A 19853-nucleotide genomic window follows, 5' to 3' on the forward strand; every position below is an offset into this window, starting at 1 on the left:
GGTTGTTTCAGTGCATGGTTCCTCTAAGTTGTTTCTTGTTATTCCCAATACATTTAATATTTATGGCTGAATGCTAGCAAAATAAAAGTGAAAACCTCTCATACTGATGAAACGGTTTGTGCCCATGATCTGTAGTAAATAATACCAGGTTCTAACTAGGGGATTGAAGACCCTATTCTCCAGATTCATACATTCATTAATCACTTATCGTTGCAGAAGTTGGAGAACCATAGGCACAGCTACATTTGGTAATGTTTCAAATAAAAAAGATCTTCCCAATAAAAGCTTATCCAGAAGATACATACTGTATTTTTCGGATTATAAGGCGCACTTTTCCTCTCAAAATATGGGAGGAAAATGATGGGTGCATCTTATAATTCGAATGTAGTTTACCGGGGATGGTGGAGAAGGGTTACAGGAGGCAGGGGAGATGCTGCAAGCTTACTGCGGGTGGGGTGCTGTACTGCGGCTTACTGTGGGTGGCGGGCTGTGCTGCAGCTTACTGTGGGTGGCTGGCAGTGCTGTGGCTTAGTGCGGGCTCCAGGTTGTGCTACGGGCTTGGTGTTGGGCGCTGTTCTGCGGGTGGTGAGGCATGGGCTGCTGTCGGTGGTGAGGGCTTCAAATAATGGCGCCCGGAGTCGGCGTGTGCGCAAATGGAGCTCTCGGCTCAAGATCTCATCTGCGCACGCGCCGCCTATGGCTCATTGATTGCATGCAGCTGATTTAAGGAAAATGGAGCCCAGAGGTGGCTCATGCACAGATGAGATCTCGGCTTGTCATTTTGCCGAGAGCTCCATCTGCGCACACGTCGCCTCTGGGCACCACCAACAGCTTCTAGATGCTCCTCCTGCCTCACAGCACCCAAAGCGGGCATCTGGGACACCCGCAACACAAAATTCAGCATCGCCCTATTCCACCACTGGTCCTGCCTCCTGTGACCCCACTGCCTCCTGTGACACCACCGCTGCCACCCCCTTCCGGTTAGACAGCACCGGATTATAAGACGGACCCCATATTTTTTCCCTTTTGTTTTCTCTAAATTTGGTGTGTGTCTTATAATCTGGTGCGTCTTATAAAACGAACGGTACTTAGAGAACACAGATCTGTTTTATATTATATATACCATAGTAATAGTAGAATTTACATATAAAGAACTGTGGCAGATTTACCAATAGTGAAGGAGATTGATTCTTGCGCAATTTCCGCTAAAATCTGTCTTTCATTACTTATACCATATAAATGTTTTCTCCGACTTGTCCCGAAAGGAATATGGTCTCATTGAAAGGGGAAGTGACTTTGTGAGAATGGATGGGCCTAATATTCAACACAATGTGTCAAAAATCCTGCAAATTTGTGGAGTAAATTTCTGCCACACAGTAAACCAACTAATAGAAAATCTAATCAGCAGAAGACATCAAATGCTGATCAAAGAAGAGCAACAAAGTGGATTTCTTCACCAAAAGTATCAATGTAATCAATATTATAGCGCTATTAACAGTCATGACAGTAGCAAGTAATTTTTTGTGATTTTGGGCATTTTTGTTCTTTTTCCAAAAGCCATGTTTTTTTGGGTTTTCAGTTGACATAGCTGTATGAGGGCTTGTTCCTTACGGGACAAGTTTCACTTTTGAAATACGCTATTCATTTTACCATTAAAAAATTCCAAGTAGGATAAAATACAATTCCACAATTGTTTTTTGGGGTTTTGGCTCAACTCTGGCTGTTAGACACAGATGCCAAATATGTAGAATTGCCAGCATTCGCAACATGTGGAGTAGGCCCAGCTCCTCTGCCCCTTCACACATGGTCACACCAGAACTGGATGCGGAATTACGCCCATATGCGTGAAGGGGTTTAATAAATCAGATTTATGAAACAGCATGAAACCACTATAACTCTATTATGAATTTTTTAACTGTCTAATCTGAAATTAATCAACTAGAATTTGTCTTATTTTATGCCAGAACTTGCACAAATATTTTGGCGCACGGTATCACTTTTTCCAATGTAACCTTGTATTAGACAAGGTGAAAAAAGTGTGTAAAATATATAATACAGTGCAAATTATGAAAGACAGTTTTTCCCCTCAAATTATGCCAAAATTCTAGTGCATTTACCTTCTCTTTGATATCAAGTATATGCTACTACAGTGGAACCTTGGATTAAGAGTAACTTGATTTGAGAGCGTTTTGGAAGACAAGCAAAGCTTTTTACAAATTTGTAACTTGGTTAAAGAGCAATGCTTTGCAATAAGAGCAAATACTTACCACTCACACTTCTTGTTCCTTCCTTTCACCGCTCTCTGACCGCTCTGGAGGTAAATTTCTGTACATACAGTATGTACTGTATAAAGTATACCAGTATACCATTGTACAGTACAGTATATACTAGATAGCATATCTATCAATTGCATTTGTGGATACAGTATTGTAATTTAATTTGCTTTATATGTTTTTTCCTGTACTGAACAGTATTTTGTATTAGTGTACTGTAATAATTTTATATGAATACACTACATTATTTTTTTATTACTGTAATAAGTTTGTTTAAATACAGTAAATATTTTTGGGTCGTGAAACGAATTGTATTTATTTCAGTTATTTCATATGGAAAAATGTGCTTTGATATAAGAGTAACTTGGTTTAAGAGCACAGTCCTGGAACGAATTATGCTCGTAATCCAAGGTTCCACTGTATATGCAATTAATTCATCACAGTGGGTCACTGGATGATACATTTGGACCTCTTTCACCATATATTACATATTTGTTGACTTACTTTAGACTAGTTTTGGAGCCAATGGTTAGAGCAGAGTAGTGCATCTTGAGCCATACAGTGGCATGTCTAGACTCCGATGAGCCCTAGTGCAAAGTTTGGGCCTCATGAATGGGCCATAGTGGCATTCTAAATCCTATAAAGACATATGAGTTGCCCCCTCCCCCTTCATTATGTAGTAATGTCCCCCATCCTGTACTAATGTCCCCCATCCTAGGCGACTTCCTAATAAATATGTCCTCCATCCTGGTATATTTGTCCCCATTCTGGTATATATGTCCTCCATCATGGTATATTTGTCCCCATCTCGGTATATATATCCCCGATTCTGGGGCCATCCTGGTATATATTTCCTAATTCTGGTCCCTATCCTGGTATATATGTCCTCATCCTGAACCCATCCTGGTATATATGTCCCTATCCAGGGCTTTTTCCTGTTAAATACAGTTCCTGTTCTCTCTCTAACTCTAAAAGAAACCCAAAAAACCTCTACTCAGGTGCCTTTGCTCCCACTTCACGCTATGCCCTCTGTAGCCTGTGTGCAGAGGCTGGCTGCTGGCATCGGAGTGTGCACAATGGCATATTATGCCACTGTCATGTGCCGCCAGTCATGGTATTGCAAACGTCAGCTGCTGGCCGACAGCTTAAATTGCTGCACAGGGACACAACAGATTTCTGTCCTGCAATGTATTTCAGCTGGATGTGTGCCCTTGGACGCACATCCAGCTGAAGCATGCCCAGGGGTCGGCGTGCCCTGTACACACGGACCCAGTCTTTGTTGTAACATCTGCGACTGCGATAGTTACGCCTCTGGAGCCAAATCTCTCTCACAACACATGCAATGGCCTATGTGCAAAAATGTCTTAAGCACTAAAAGCCTCTTGAGTCTTCACTGAGTGAAAACAACTTGAAAGCAAAAGTGCTTGTCTGTTAAGGTATTTCCTATACCAGCCCAAAGCAACCTATGTTTTCATCCTCCCTTATAGACTTTAATGCAGCCCCTGAATATTTCATGACAGGCAGAGCCAAAGAATGTGCATTGTATCTCATTGTAATCAATTGCTTAATGTTCAGATCAGATCAATATTAGAATCATAACCTAATAGAAGTAAATGTAAAACATATGACCATGACACAGTTTAGTTACTCCTGACTCAAAAAAAAGAGTTTTATTGTTGAATCATGAAAAATATTACTGGTGCTCTGTCATCATATACTGAAAGCTGTCATATTGCCATATTGAAATCCTGATAATATACTGATGCATTGTTTTAGTACATAGTTATATCAGATTACTTACGTTTTCCCTTATTTCACAGATTTAACAGAAATAACATCCAGTTGACAGATGGACATTTTTGGGGAATTTATTGCAGCTGCCTCAAAGCAACTCAAGCTACCTAGTACAGGCTCCTCTGGATTAGTAGGCACTGTAACATCATAATGTTGCGGTGAGATACCTGTCATGATGCCACAGGGCCAGTTAATCAGAACAGGTGTCCATAATGTTGGATAGTAGTAGGAAGTTTACATTGTTCTGTTCTGGCTGCACAGAAAAGCAAAAAGCCTCCTGGCTGTGGGTTTTGCGAATAATGTGGCTCAGTTCGAGTTACAACTTTACATCCAGCTTCTGAAGCCCATAATTATCACCTACAGCTCAGAAGACAACACTTTACACATCATTGCAGATAACAGAATTGATGAAAAATCTAATATGACCAACTGATATTTTTGGGTGGTAAATATCATGAACAACAGGAGCAATATACTGTAGTTTGCATATTACCATTGTATAAAGGGGCTGGCACACTAGCAATGCTTAATACAACAATCAACAGGATAGGTGAAAAAATGTGTTATCACTGGGGAGTCCCAATAAGTGGACCTTTATAAATTCCGAGAACTAGGCCCCTAATTCCCTGTTTGCAGGGAGCGGTTGTGAAACATCATTTGCTGATTACCACAATTAGCTACCTTCGTTAGTACCAAAAAGAGTGATTGACTGATCTAAACCTTCTCCTTGGCAGCTTGCCACAAAGTTCTCTTAGGGCACCAAGAAAACAATATTACTCTACAGCAAGGGGTTCCCAACCTGTGGCTTCCAGGCCCATGCGGTGTGGCTCGCGACTATTTACCAGCTTGGTTTATAAGCACCAGCTATGAAGAGCAGGCCTCCAGGTGGTGACATTTGTGAGTAGCCCCACACAGAGACGCAGATCTAGGTGGGGGTAGAGTAGGACCCACTGGATATTGGTATACCGTCTCAGTGTGATTTTTGTGTAAAAGCTTTGGCTGTCATTATACCGGTAATGGGGGCTGTGGGTGTCACTACTGTGAGGGGAGCGGGAGCTGGATATGGCTCACGACCCTCTCTCAGAGCTGAATGTGGCTCTCAAGGTCAGAAAGGTTGCTTTACAGCATAAATACTATTATTATTATTATTTATTATTATTATTATTATTTATTATTTTAGCGCCATCTATTCCATGGCGCTTTACATGTGATGTAAGCATTGTATGGCTTTATTATAGGGGATCAGTTTGGCATAATTTGATTCCATTATTGTGAGTATAAAAGCAGTAATACTTTTCATTTCTCAAAAAAGGTAGTCTGTGGTGGATTTTGCATATTTAGCACCCAACTATGTTCTTGCCCTATTTAAAGGGAATCTATCACTAGGTTTATACAACCCCATCTGAGAGCAACATGACATAGGGTGTGACGTGTAACTAGTTGACTGGATGCTAAAGATTTGATAAAATGTGGTTTTTTTGCTCCAGATCTGAATGCTGAGCTATGTATAACCCCGCCCCCACCCTTGATTGACAGCTTTCTGTATACATTGAATATTGACAGAAATCTGCTAATCAGTGGTGGCAGGGTAACACAGAGCAAGCTGATTAGGATGTATGAAACACCTAGTCCTGTAGTGATAATCTCCTGCTGATAAAACACTGAATTTATTGAAACAGTAACACACAGCCCAATAAGTGACACATGACTGGAATCAGAGATCATCCCTACATCATGCTGCTCTCAGATTACTTAGGAAAAACCTTTTAGACATTGTTTTCATGTATGCTATTCCATGAATTATGGTTCCAGTGTGATTTCATTAATTTCTATTTTTATCAAGAATATACTCTTTGCTGAAAATAAGCAAAAATATTTTTTTCCATTCCTTTTGGGTGACATAAATAATTGAAAATAAATCAGTAAATAATCAGTAAAAAAATCATTAAATAATATATAATAACTCTGATTTTAAGCTTTCTGCTTCAGAAAGACTCCTGAGGAATGCTTCCAAGGTGGCGTTCTTCCCAGACTTTATAATGCCAGGTCATTTACTGTAAATACACATTGTCGTACAGGTTAGCTAAATTATTCACCAACCAAATTAATGCCAAAGGCAATTATGGAATCACAGCTACTTTCCTATAGAAGGAGACAATGCGTCTGCTCTCTTCTAGACACAGCAGATGTATATAGAGAATGATTTAACATAGTGATCTGTAACATTAATTTTCCAAAAGCCCTAGAAACAATTGTTGGACTCATATGATATTTCGAGGCATTTCGTCTCCCTATAGACTTGCACGGCATACAATGCATGTGATCCAACTACCGTAGCTACCCAGAATTGATTTAGATCACAATTGTGCTGATGATCTGATTTTGTAACCTCGATAATGAAATCAAATCTGAATTTATATACTTTGCTTGTGCATTTACATATAAAATGTGTTGCAAAAGGTAATTTTGAAAGGGTTTCAATGAATGCCTTGACCCAAATTTCTACTGTAATCTAAACTGTCTGTCATAGGTTGTTAGCCACACATGCATTTACTTGAGTTCCTATCATCAGAAATCCAATATCTTTCATTAATGTTTTTTTTTTTTTCCTCGGGATGTATAATAATAGGAAATAGCACCATCTACCGAAATAATACAATATGTAGCGTCCTCCTGCTGCTGCCTGTTCTAAGTTGTGCAGTTGATATCCATAAATGATCACAACATGTCCCTGACTTTTTCACGAGTGGCCCCTATACTCAAATCCCTGATCCTGCACATGTGCACAGACACTGGAGGAGTCCAACAGTGCAGTCGCAGTGTCAAGGCGGGTGTGCACTGTGTGGATACCGGTATGCTCTGATCCATGGGTCCTCTCTGAATCTAGTCACTCCCTACACTTGGTCACAAATGTTCACAAATTGGCTGAAGGCGGAGATCAGAGCATGTACCCAAACTAAGTGCACCCCTGTCTCAACTCAGTGCTTGCCTCCCCACTGTTAGTGCGCACATGCAGAGACAAGGAAAGGCATTTATAAGGAATCTGTCAGCAGTCTTTTGCTTTGTAAGCTGAGGACAGCATGCTGCAAGGGTTAAACAATGAAAAGCTACTTTCTTCTCTTATCTGTCTGTGAGCCTGGTGTGGGCTGGGAAGCTTTATCAGCTTTGTTGTTTTCCTGCATCTAAATTCTTTGATTGTGTGAGAACGGCTGCACCCAGTAATCTATGTGATACACCATTAGATTCAGAATTTTCTTGCCTACCTTATGTTGGTGTCAGAAGAGTTAGCACCTTCTGACAGATTCCCTTTAAGGAGCACTCATCAGGGATAAGCCAGCGCTCTCAATCAACATCAGTGACACTGCTGGATATACAAATTAGAAAGTGTAGAGATCAATATCATCCGAGAAAATATAATCAATCAAATTAAATTTTTTAGGAAACTCCTAAACACAATAATTCCAATAAAAACTGGAGTCAATTTCCATGATATGAAATTAAAATAAAATGTTATTACAACACAGATATTATAAAATTACAATCAATATAAAAAGGAGGAGAACATAGGTGCAGAGTAAGGAAGGACGCATACCCAGGGACCAAGTATAGGATTGGTATGTAAGAATGGATCAAGGTATAATATAAATATTGCAGAACGCAAAATAGTATAAACTTAGCAGGCAATAAGTTAATAATGAGAACTTACAAAAAATTGCACTATGTCTGCTCTGTAGGAATTGCTGGGGATACTAATAAGGAAACCCCCGTGATAAATAGCAGTGTTGTCATGCTCCCGGTGTCCCAGCAGCGCTCCTTACCTACTGAACCGGTTTCACCATCCAGGCACCGCTCCGTACCCACTGATCCGGTCGCACCTGCATTGCACTGCTCTGTGCTCACTGATCCAGTCTCGCCATCGCACCACCGCTCCTTGCTCACTGGTCCAGTCCATGCGTCCACCGGTCACGCCTGCCGCTCCCGCTCTTGCTCCCCTGACTGATGCCTCTGTATATGACCGGGCCACGCCCACTCACCTGGTCTTATAGGCCCAGCACTGCTGCAACAGGAAATGACCTGAGGCTGTGCTGGGTATATAAGACTGGCCTTTCTATGTGGGCGGGTCCTGATCATCGCTTGTGTTTCTTTGCTGTCTTGTGAGCTAGGTGCTCAGGTCCTTTTGTTCCTGTTTCCTTTATTACTGCCTTAAAGTACGCTGTGACCCTAGTGACCTGGTCCTGTCTTTGCTTCTTGATACCTGCACCTGTTCCTGTACTGTCCTATGGGACTCCATGACACTGGTGACCTGGTTCTTCCCGTTCCTGCCACGCTAGTGCTCCAGCTACCGTGTACCCTGCCCTCCAGGTGGGGTGCTCAATCCAGTGGATCCACCTCCTGGGCCTACCAGTCCTCCCCGGCCCTCACAAGTGTATAATGCAGTCACCAATGTATGAGGCCTCTATAGACTCAGTGTGTCACACTCATGACCATGTCTGATCAAAGTCAGAGATGCAGGTAAAAAATATAAATAAGAAATATTGTGAGAGAATGGACACACACCTATCCCAAATAATATCAGAAGTTAGTATATAAACTGTGAACTATCAAATAGTACTTGGGCCAACCATAGCAATGCTAAACTGCAATAATAAACTCCACCACAAGAGGGCAGTATACCACATGCAATAGATGTTCCTAATTGCAATAATGATCCAGCTTACCCATATTATAACGTCCCAAAGGTAGGTACAATCCAAAAGGGCCCTGACGCGCGTTTCGCGTTGGGCTTCCTCAGGGGTCCAACTAGAGACAAACAAATTAGAGAGCGTATTTGTGCGTTGGACATTGGACATGTCAAGAGTGCACCAAAACATCTCCATTGGCATATGGATGCAAAGTGAATGTATCTGCAACTACATCACTAAGATTTATATTACTGGTAGGATTTTTATGGGGCTAAGTCCCCTATAAAAATGTTTAAGTAGGTGAATGTGTATTTTGAGGTGACGGACTCCCTGTAAGTGTCCAAAAACCAATGCTACATCTGTACCTGGTCTCATAAAACTAGGGCAACCTCTGAACACATATAATTATGTGATTAATATGAGGTAGATAATGGTATAGAAACAAGCTAACGTTAGAAAGTAGAAAAAGTGAAAACGTTCTCTATGTTCTCTGATTAAGCAAAGAAAATTTCAATAAATGACTGTTTTTATATGCAAGTATGCTCTTTGTGGCTGCAACAGATTACAGAAGTATACATGTTTTTGTAAAGCTAATTCCTGAGCAAACTGTTTCATCATTTAGAAATAATTAGTTTGTCCAGAGAATTGGCATTAGCTCTATTAATTTATGGGAAAATAATACAAATAAAAATAACTCTTTCTAAAAATACTGTATCTTGATAAAACCATAAAGAGAGTAGAGGTTATTAAATCTTAATCTAAAGTGCACTGGTGTCAGCTGCACCTAATCCATGCCAGCCACTGGCTGACAGAGAATTTGGCTATAATTTATGCCAAGGTCCCTTCCATTTATCCCCATTTACTTTTTAGATAAAACATCAGGAGTGTGGAAAATCGGGAATAGTCAGAAACATTTCGGAATTTGAGCCACAATTTTGGCTAACGGCACTTGATTATTTCCCTCTTATTTCCCTTATTCCATATATTTTTATTCAGAATTAAGCTGATTTTTTATGTATTACACAAAGTCAAGGATTCTTTACTCGTAACTAAATTTGTTGTATGGTCCCATTTTTAAGTTTTCAGAGTTCCTACAGTTCTGTCCTCGGAAATCAATTATAGGCACTCTGTGTGCCGCGCCATGGTGCCTCTACACGGCACCGCATTACAAAAGTATTCCCCCTAGAAGCACATATTTCTTAATCTTAGTAGTAGGGCATGCAATGAAACAAGGTATGATGAATATAAATTAGAGAGAAAGCATCTCAATGTGTCTGATTTATAAATAACCCATCTACTTTAGTGTGTGCTTTGCTACATTTCAGTACAACTCTTTTATTAGCTCTTTTACTATGAACATTTACCAAGGATTAATATATTCTTGTAGATTAGCCTAATTTGCAAGTTAAAAGTACCTTAGGCCAATTTTCATTTCTGTAAAATATTATAATTTCACAATTTACATAGAGAGCTAATTTATAGAAAAAGTTGACTTATTTTATAACTACATTGCATTACATATGTGGTTTAGAGCGTTGTTATTATATTTAGAATTCTACTGTCAGAGCAGAAATCTCTTCCTGGCTCAGTGCCTGCAGATAGACTCTATAATTCTGCAATCTGTTGTTTGATACATATAGTTATAATTCATCACTTTCCAGTTTTCAACTATTTATTACAATTCAGATGCTGGTTATTAAGTGGATATACAGTAAGAACTGATTAAAGGCTCCATACATACTAGATAACTTGTTGGCTGACTGCCATCTCTCTTGACTCCCCCACACACAGGAAAGGTCAGCTTGGCCAAGCATGCCTTTGTTCTCTATGAGAGAGTCGCTGGTAGATGAGTCTGGTAGTAGTTTCTCTGGAAGGAGAACATAAGGATCGGCCATTGGAAATCCAACAGGATGAATCCTTCTTTTCCCTGACATATCCGAAAGGAGAGTCAGGAGGTCACCCATAAAAATTAGATAGTAGTTCTATCCCACTAATATTAGAAATGGGGGCTTTAAAGGGGTTGCCTCAAGTTTGGAAGTTATTTGTCAAGGAGTCTGACTGACATAGCCCGGGGAAAGGGGGGCGGGGGTTAAACGGATATCTCAGTACTGTCTCCAATTTGTCAGAAACAGCACTGCTAGGCCAGTTATTGGGGAACTGATTCCAACACACTGATTCCATGCAATGAATTCCAGCGCATGGGATATATCTACCTCATATAGTTACCGTATTTATCGGACTATAATACGCACCGGACCATACAACTAACCGGAGTTTTAGAAGTGTAAAATAGGGAAACAAAATTTGAAGCAAAAAATGTGGTAAAATATTTAATAACCTAAATAACCTAAATAACATACTGTAATATTTCACCAATGTAACTGTAAACAACTCAACAGTGGCAAATAAGGGAAATGAGATGAACTTTGTCCAAGTAGTGGACAACCCCTTTAAGGAGAACTATTACTCCGAGCATGTCCTGTAAGGCATACTTGGAGTTCTAGTTCAGCACAGTAATGTGATTTTTTTCTCTAAGGTACGGTACTTTACTTTATTAGGGGGTAGGGGGGGATTTATAGTTTATTGTACTGTAACTTCGTCTACTTCTTACCGGAGCAGACTCCAGCTATGGTAATGATGTACGGTAAGTCTGGCCCGTTAGAAACCAGGAAGTAAGGTATTACAGTGATGTAATGAAGAGGCAGGGCCAGCGGGGGGGAGGGAGGACTGTGCTGTCCTGTGCCCTGGCTTTTCATTTATGGCAGCACTTCATCTGGAGGGGGAAACTGTCCACTTCATGGTCCCCAGCGCGTGGCTGGGCCAGGCTGACATGCTGCGGTAACTGTACTGAGTGCAGGTTCACATGTGGCAGCGGTGGCAGTCATTTCAGCACCAGAGTGGTGCTGATACACTATCTGCCGCCTGCCGGCACTCTGCTCCTGCTCTGTAATAGCAGGTAGACGATTTCCCCAGCAGCTGCAGGAAGAAGCCGGCGGCTGTGGAGAGACCATGTGTGGTGGCTATTACAGAAACTAAGTAATGCAGTAGTAGCGCCCCATGTCCTCTCTCAGCGCGCGCTGGCTTTAGTGCTGAGAGGTGTGCGTGGGGAAGCAGTGCATATTGATGAGGTTAATTAGCCAGCTTACGTGGTTGCTTTAGCAGAGACCCTCTCCTGTCATTGTAAAGTCCAGTCCAGTGCCGTCCCTTTGCCCCTCAAGCCAGCAAGCCCCATATAATCATATATTTAGACTATAAAACACACACCCCACTTTCCTCCAAAATTTGGAGGGGAAAAAAGTGCGTCTTATAGTCTGAAAAATACGGTACTACAAAACTCCACACTAATCCAAGCAAAATATTACCTGACAACACCAATCATTTATACATGTATATTGGACACCCATTACAGGTAGCACCTGGCTTTCGGGGTATCAGTTTATATAGCAAGAGGAACAAAGCTAATACATTTTATATATTTAACCCAAAAGATAAGTAGTGTTTACAAAAATATATAAAAAAAATTACAAAGGGGACAAAATAATACAGTATATACAATTACATAAAGTAAAAAGAAATAACAAAAGAAAATCTCTAAACCTGGGTCATAGCAATGGCATCAGCGCTTAGAGGAGGGAAGTTCTCCTTATTGAAAATATGGATCAACCCTACATCGAAGTGCACCTTCCAGCATCGAACAATGGGTCCATTCAGCTTTTTGTATTTATTAATAAACAGTCACTAAAAAATACTTCTCCTTAAACAAACAGAATCCTTTTTTGTCTGCACTGGTACATCTGCTGGATAGCAATTACCTGTCTACACTAGGAGGTCCTGCTTCATAGAAGTTGGAAGTGTCAGCTCTCCCTTTTTCTTGTAGGAATTAGTTTCTTACCTTCTGTTAACTAATTATGAGATGTCTTATAGTTTTCATAATTCCTCTATGACATTATCTATAGAATAGGGTATAACTTCTCAATCACTGGGGGTCTAAGCTCTGAGATGAACACTGATCCTTATAACTGGGTGAATGAAACAGTGGTCGACCAAGTGTACTGCCTCTATATTCTCCATTTATTTTTGCCCGAGTGCTAAAGAATATTTGATCACAGACATTCAGAGGTCCCATTCCTTTAAAAATAAATTGAGCAGAGGTGCGCATGATTGACCAGTTCACAGCCCCGGTTGCAGATTTGGTGGGGGTCCCAGTGGTTGTACTGCCCACAATCGTAAAGTTATCCCCTATCCAGACCTATAACCTCTAAACTTGAGACATCTTTAAGTCTCATAGCAATCACAATTCAATATGCATTTTCCAATAAATTGTCCATGAATACCTAAAGTAGATAACTTTTCAACATCTTTTCTGTGCATTAATATCTATTCTAACTGTATCTATCTGTCTATGATGGACACAACTCACTACATCCAAAGAAATCTTATATTACATGTTTCTTTAATATGTTTATGCATTTGCACAAACATAATATCAAGATAATACTGATTCTTAATTTTAAGCTTGTCTTCATCTGAGAATATTATAAAAAAGCATTTTTTGTGTGTTTTTCTTCTATCTGTTCCCATGACATCAGCTATAAGAGTAGCTGAAATGTAGGTAATTCTAATTGAGCTCTCTCAATGCTGGAAAAATCAGCCGCTGATAAATTGGCACAAATTTTATTGCTCAGTCTACTATGAAACTATATGTTAAGACTGAAAAAAGACAAGTCTACCAATGTCTATTATATTTTGCAGATAGGTTGATAATTTTCTTTTCTGATTATGCTTCCTAATCATATTATACAGTGTAATGAAAACGTTTTTAGCACATAAGATGGTAACAAACATCTACTGTATATAAAGGGTTATCAGCTTTGTAATGTCTCTCTTTTACAAAGTCAGAGAGATCTATCACCCTGCTGTGATTCCCTCTGTATTCTATTTCCCTGCAGTGCCACCACAGCGCTTCCGTTCTTCTGCTCTTATTCTGTTTAATTTTTCCTTATTGCTTATTGCCCAGGCGACCTGGCATTATTGTTGTCTAAGTGCAGTGCTTACAAGCTTTCTACCTGAGCCTAGATTCTTAGCACTGCTCTGAAACATGCCGGGATCTCTGACGCTTGCTGTTAGCACCTGATCCAGGGCTGCTCCAGCCACACTATGTTTCCAGTGCTGCAAAGGCAAGGCTTCCTCTTATAGCAGTTTCAGAGCACAAGGTTCTGGTCTGGAGCATTACAAAACTGTCAATCATGAGTGTATGCCCCCAGCTACCTACCTGCTGAGCAAATTATTAGCTTTCCTTAAAATATAACTGAATTCGCTAGACCTGTCTTTCTTAAAGGGAGTGTCACAATATACATATTAATTAAAAGATCTTGAAATTATAAGTTCCACAATTGGATGTGTTAAAAAAAAATTCCTGTATTGAGACATTCTTATAAATGTGCCCCTGCCACGTAGTGTGTAATGCCTGTGGCTGACCAAGCAGAGCTGCCCCAGTTATTGCATCACATATCATATCTTGTTGCCAGGGAAGGAAGCATAAGTTACTTATGATAAGTGAGTATATAAGCAAAACAGGGGTTTGCAGCTACAACCTGTGGAGACACGGGGGTCTGTGGGTGCTCTCGTCCGCTGGCCTGACCACCTTTAGAAAGACAGCATGGCCCAGGACTCATCCCAACTGAACGCCCGACCTCCTTAACCGTGGGCGGAACACTACTCAGACAACACAGGGTGAGGGAATCACAATATTAAGACTTTATTGTATCCCCAAACAATTAACGGCACATAGCACATAACCAGCAAAACCACAGAATGTAACCAGCAACAGTTTCTCACCCTTCCGCTGGCTCACCAGGGATTAGAATGTCTGTGCCTCAGAACTTCCAGGGCTACTTACTCCAAACCAGCCGCACCCCGCTTTCGGCGGGCACCCACCAAGAATGGAATAACGCCAGATTTAGGAAGCTGGCTGAGGTCCGCAAAGTCTGTAGTCCGGTGACTGTATTGTCCCAAGCTGGATTCCTTCCTTAGGTAGTCCTTGATATCATAGCTGAATCCTTGCATTTGATGCTGAAGTCCATGTAGTGTTATAATCCAGGTTCAGCTATGGCTTGCCAATCGGATCCTAAGGTCCTAGATTGGTATCATGTAGGAAGAGTCTTGTAAAAACAATGAGGGCTTATCCCCCATCTATAAACAAACTATCTTCATGTCTGGCTGAATGTTTAGAAATTTAACCCACGCTAGGCACTGACAAAGTCCATGTCGTCACACAACCTTCTCAGGTAACACAGTTCTCTGACTATTTTATCACAGAAACAAGTGTTTCTACTACGTTTCCAGCATTGTAAGCTCATCATAAATCAAGTCAGTAACATATGAATTTAGCAGCCACTAGAGCTCTTATGTCACTCATTTGATTTATCATGACCTCAGAAACACTCACTCCTGTGATAAAACAGGCAGAAAACAGCAGATGTGAGCCCCTGATGTTTTATCTATACACTCACTTATCATAACTGACTTATGCTTGCTCCCCTAGTCAGAACTTTTGGTTTGTGCCGACCATGGACTGGAGCAGGTCTGCATGGTCGGACACCTCAAATAACAGTACATAGCAGGGGCACATTTATAAGATTGTCTCAGCACAGGGACATTTTTTTAACAAATCCAATTGTAGAACTTATTATTATTCCAAGATCTATTGGTTAAAATATACTTTGTTCGTGGTTCAACCCCTTTAAGCCTTACCATATCATTTAAAGCACATGGATGTTCCAGATGTAGGGAACCATGCGAGACCATCCCTTTAACTGACAAAACAGAAATCCAGGCTCTGATGGATCTATTATGTCAATACATTACATATGTTGTTGTTGTTTAAATGGTCACCATGTATTGGTACTTTTCTTCTACAGTAATATGTATCCCTGGAAGCTTCTTTCTTTCTAGACAGCAGCTCATTGCTGTAGGTGAAAGAAGAAGGGCTTGCTGTTTTATTTTACAGTGGAGTTGTATGGTTAGATACCTCTTTAAAAGAGGCACAAGTAAGAAAGAATATTATATGGTGCCATTATTAAACACTGGTGTTTATTGAACAATATATGGAAGTGATGACTGAACATTTTGTATAATAACAGAGTCCTAAGTGGATAGCGCATTAATGGGGGGTAAAATACAGCACCATTCTTCATGTATGAAGTAAGCCTTCATATTGAATGATGAGTGCCAACAACTGTATTTTCTTTCTTCTTTCTACTTTATTTCATTATTGATGAAAAAATACTTGGTATGAACTTATGGGTAAACATGGATTTTATTTGCAGAAAAACAAAAAAAATGTTTAAAAGAACTGAGAGTCTTCAGTGGTTGATACCTTTTAATGGCTAACTGAAAAGATGGTAATAATAGCAAGGTTTCCAGACTACTCAGGTCTCTTCATCAAGCTCAGTTTGATGAAGAGACCTGAGTAGTCTCGAAAACTTGGTATTTATTACCATCTTTTCAGTTAGCCATTAAAAGATATCACTCACTGAAGACTCTCAGTTCTTTTAACTATTTTTCTATCTCTACTGGCTAAAGCTGGGTTCACACATAACGACAGTGACAACGACATCGCTGTTACGTCACCATTTTCTGTGACGTAACAGCGACCTTGTAAGTCGCTGTTATGATCGCTGCTTAGCTGTCAAACACATCGACGCAGCAACGATCATAACGTCGCTACATGTGCAGAGAGCAGGGAGCCGCGCACACTGCTTAGCGCTGGCTCCTTGCTCTCCTAGCTACAGTACACATCAGGTTAATTAACCCGATGTGTACTGCAGCTACATGTGCAGAGAGCAGGGAGCCGCGCACACTGCTTAGCGCTGGCTCCTTGCTCTCCTAGCTACAGTACACATAGGGTTAATTACCTGATGCGTACTGCAGCTACATGTGCACAGAGCAGGAGCCGGCACTAGCAGCAAGAGTGGCGGAGGCTGGTAACGAAGGTAAATATCGGGTAACCAGGGAAAGGTCTTCCCTTGGTTACCCGATGTTTACAGTGGTTACAGCTTTCCGCAGCTGCCAGATGCCGGCTCCTGCTCCCTGCTCGCTTCATTTCGTCGCTCTCTCGCTGTCACACACAGCGATGTGTGCTTCACAGCGGGAGAGCGACGACGAAAAAATGAAGCAGGACATTCAGCAACGAGCAACGACCTCACAGCAGGGGCCAGCTCGTTGCTGGATGTCACACACAGCGACAGCACGTCGCTGCAACGTCACAGAAAATGGTGACGTAGCAGCGACGTCGTTGTCGTCGTCACTGTGTGTGACACCACCTTAACACGGTGCAAAGATATATTTTCCTGACAGAAAAACAGTCATAGACCTAGGATCTACCCATTAAGTGGTAAAATAACCTTGTTCATGAGAGATGTGCTCATTCACTCCATTGAAGTAAAGTTGTGGGGGGTAGGAGTGCAGTAATTTGACTCAATAGCCAACAATGGTCTGCTTTAATGGAAGAGATAATCTTATGTTTCTAGATATCCTTGTCCTTGAGAAAAAGACAATTTTATCATTGGCTCTCTACTAGGCTCCCACCATCGTATTCGCAATAGGCGAACTGCAGGCTATTATTGCCTTGCTCAGCCAGACCATCTGTTTCCACTTATAGAGCTGAAAGCAGAATGACGTGTTATTTTACCACTACAAATAGTGAAACCTAATGTGGCACATGTATTTTATTATGGAGGTTGCTAATAGTCTTATGGTCACTTTTTAGCTTTCTGAATAGATTGTGTAATCCATGCATTGTTGCTGTTTTCTATTGATGTGACTTTCAATGAATGGGATTTAGTAGCTTTTCTAGGTATCTGTTATGAAGACCTGATATTATACTGCTAGAGAAATCAGAAGTGTTTGTAAGATGAGTGGAGTCGTAAACACTTGGGGGGAGAAGCCTGCATTACGGTTCCCATTTCTTATCTACAAGCTACAGAAAGTCCTACTGCGTCTCTCCATATGATGGAAATGAACGTTGTTGGAACACGTATTGCACTTCATGATTATACTTGATCCCAGACTATTGTACTTGTTTTTCTTCCCTCTTGACGATGGAAGCTTAAGGTTAATAAAAGGTTATTTAACATGTTTCCTGTCATCAAGATTTGTTCTAACAGCGCTAGATGAAGAAATAATCAGAGGTGCTGTATGCCAACGGTCTCTCACCTTTGGTTAGGATGCAATGACTTGTTAATGATATGGGTTAATATATATTATTTGAGTTTTTCTTCAAAATGTGAATTTTATTCTTTTTCTTTAATTCCCAGGTAGTTTCATTCTTTTCAAAAGGTTTCATTTTCAATGAAAGGAGTTGTGAAACATAAAACCATAAGTTCTCTTATTATATATTCTCCATCACTGGCAGGCACAGATAGAAGAGGGCCCGTGAGCAAGAACAATATATGGGCCCTTTACAGTCATATAGCTCATCATAATGCACAATACTACCTACTTTGGAGGTAGAAGTAGGCCCCATACCTCTTGGGCCCCTGTGTAGATGCACAGGTTGCACCAATGATATGCCTGCCCTTGTTCTTTAGACTTCAACTATCCCCATTCTGTTATTATTCCAATAGGTTGAGGCTTCCAGCACCAAGGAAATACTCAATATCTATGAATGAACGCAATATGCTGGAGGATGATACCATAAGCCTGTTATCTATCTATAACATGCAGGGCAGGGTCTGCCAGTGTCAGTATGTCTAGAACAGCAGGAACCGAACATACTACTCTGTTATACTGACTTGGTGAGTACAGGAGAGCCCAACAAAGTTCTATTAGGTCACAAAGTTGTCAGGCTGAAAGTTTTTTTAAGTTGAGGATTGGATAAGGTAAGTGATTTATTTTATGTGCCCTTCTAAATAAAATCCAGCTCAAGAGGTTAGAAACATTTGTGTCCATTGATCATAAAGTCATCCCTAGGTCCTGCATGTTCAGTGAGAAAGCATAGGTCAGGAGCCACACTACAGAGCTCCTTGAAGTAAGCCTCAGGAAAAAAAGCCTGCACATCTGAGAAGATGACAGATTCTCTGCTCTGGTCTTTTTTTTTTAATTTTCATGAAAGAATATAATCATGGGATCCAATTGCACTATAATGTATAATATAGACTTACGTAGAAACCTTCTTAAAGGAAACGTGTCATCAGATTAAACTTGAACAAATAACAAGCAACATGAATGATAGTCTGGCTGCATTAATGCAAAACACTGCAGCATTACAGGAGAAAAAATAATCACCCCCCCCCCCCCTCACTCCTGTTCTGTCCCGGCTTCTCCTCAGCTCAAGTCATTTTAACCGAGGTGCCCAAAACTGAGGTGAAGATGCCAAAAGTTAAAAAAAAACCTTTTTGTGCAAATACTTGGATGAATCAGCCACTATGTATCTCAAATGACTGGTCCAAGAGGCAGTATTTCTGCTCGGGTCGCCCCGCTCCACCCACCTATGTTGACAGGCCTTTCCCTATGAGCATGCATGTAAGGAGACCTGTCAGTCAAAGTCATCATGGATGAGAGAAGCTACTGGAGACCACTCTCAAACTATTCAGCCAACACACATGGGGTAGGACTCAATAAGACTGGTGTTCAGGAGTAAGATGTACCTAATTCATTAAAAGTCACCTGCTACTAAATGAATTAGGCACATCTTATCACTGGCATGTGCCTCCGTGCACTTCACCAGAAATGTTTCTCTTCTCAGGAGCCAGAATATATTTTTGGCGTTAATTTTCTCACTCAAGTAGTGTAACTTTTAAAGAATTTGTCCGGTGGGCTTCACTGCACACATACATACTCCTTATAGATGTTGTCCTTAGTGGGATTTGAACCCAGGACCCCAGCGCTGCAAAACTTAAGCACTAATCACTGAGCCACCATGCTGCCCTACTCAAATTTTTAAGTGGCAGCATGAATTAGATGACAGATTTCCTTAAAAGTGCGCCATTTCTGAGTTTTGTCCTATAAGTTTACAACTACAGCAAGTGCAAATTGCACTTGTTACTAGTATTGGGCATATATATATATGTATATATATATATATATATATATATATATATAT

The 19853-nt window shown here is 40.6% G+C and overlaps 1 protein-coding gene across 5 annotated transcripts in view; it reads left to right on the forward strand.

Annotated features, from left to right (window-relative positions):
- TMEM150C (transmembrane protein 150C) overlaps positions 1-19853 on the forward strand; it is a 235808-nt gene that overhangs the window by 179577 nt on the left and 36378 nt on the right. For 2 of the 5 annotated variants that reach the window (XM_075352411.1, XM_075352413.1), the window contains exon 1: positions 18409-18546. The exons of the other annotated variants lie outside the window; for them this stretch is intronic. The gene's annotated coding sequence lies outside the window, so the exon portion shown is untranslated. Of the gene's footprint in view, positions 1-18408; positions 18547-19853 lie in introns of those variants that run through there. 5 annotated transcript variants of the gene reach the window in all.

Source organism: Anomaloglossus baeobatrachus, chromosome 1 (genome assembly GCF_048569485.1).
Source record: "Anomaloglossus baeobatrachus isolate aAnoBae1 chromosome 1, aAnoBae1.hap1, whole genome shotgun sequence".
Taxonomy (NCBI): domain Eukaryota; kingdom Metazoa; phylum Chordata; class Amphibia; order Anura; family Aromobatidae; genus Anomaloglossus; species Anomaloglossus baeobatrachus.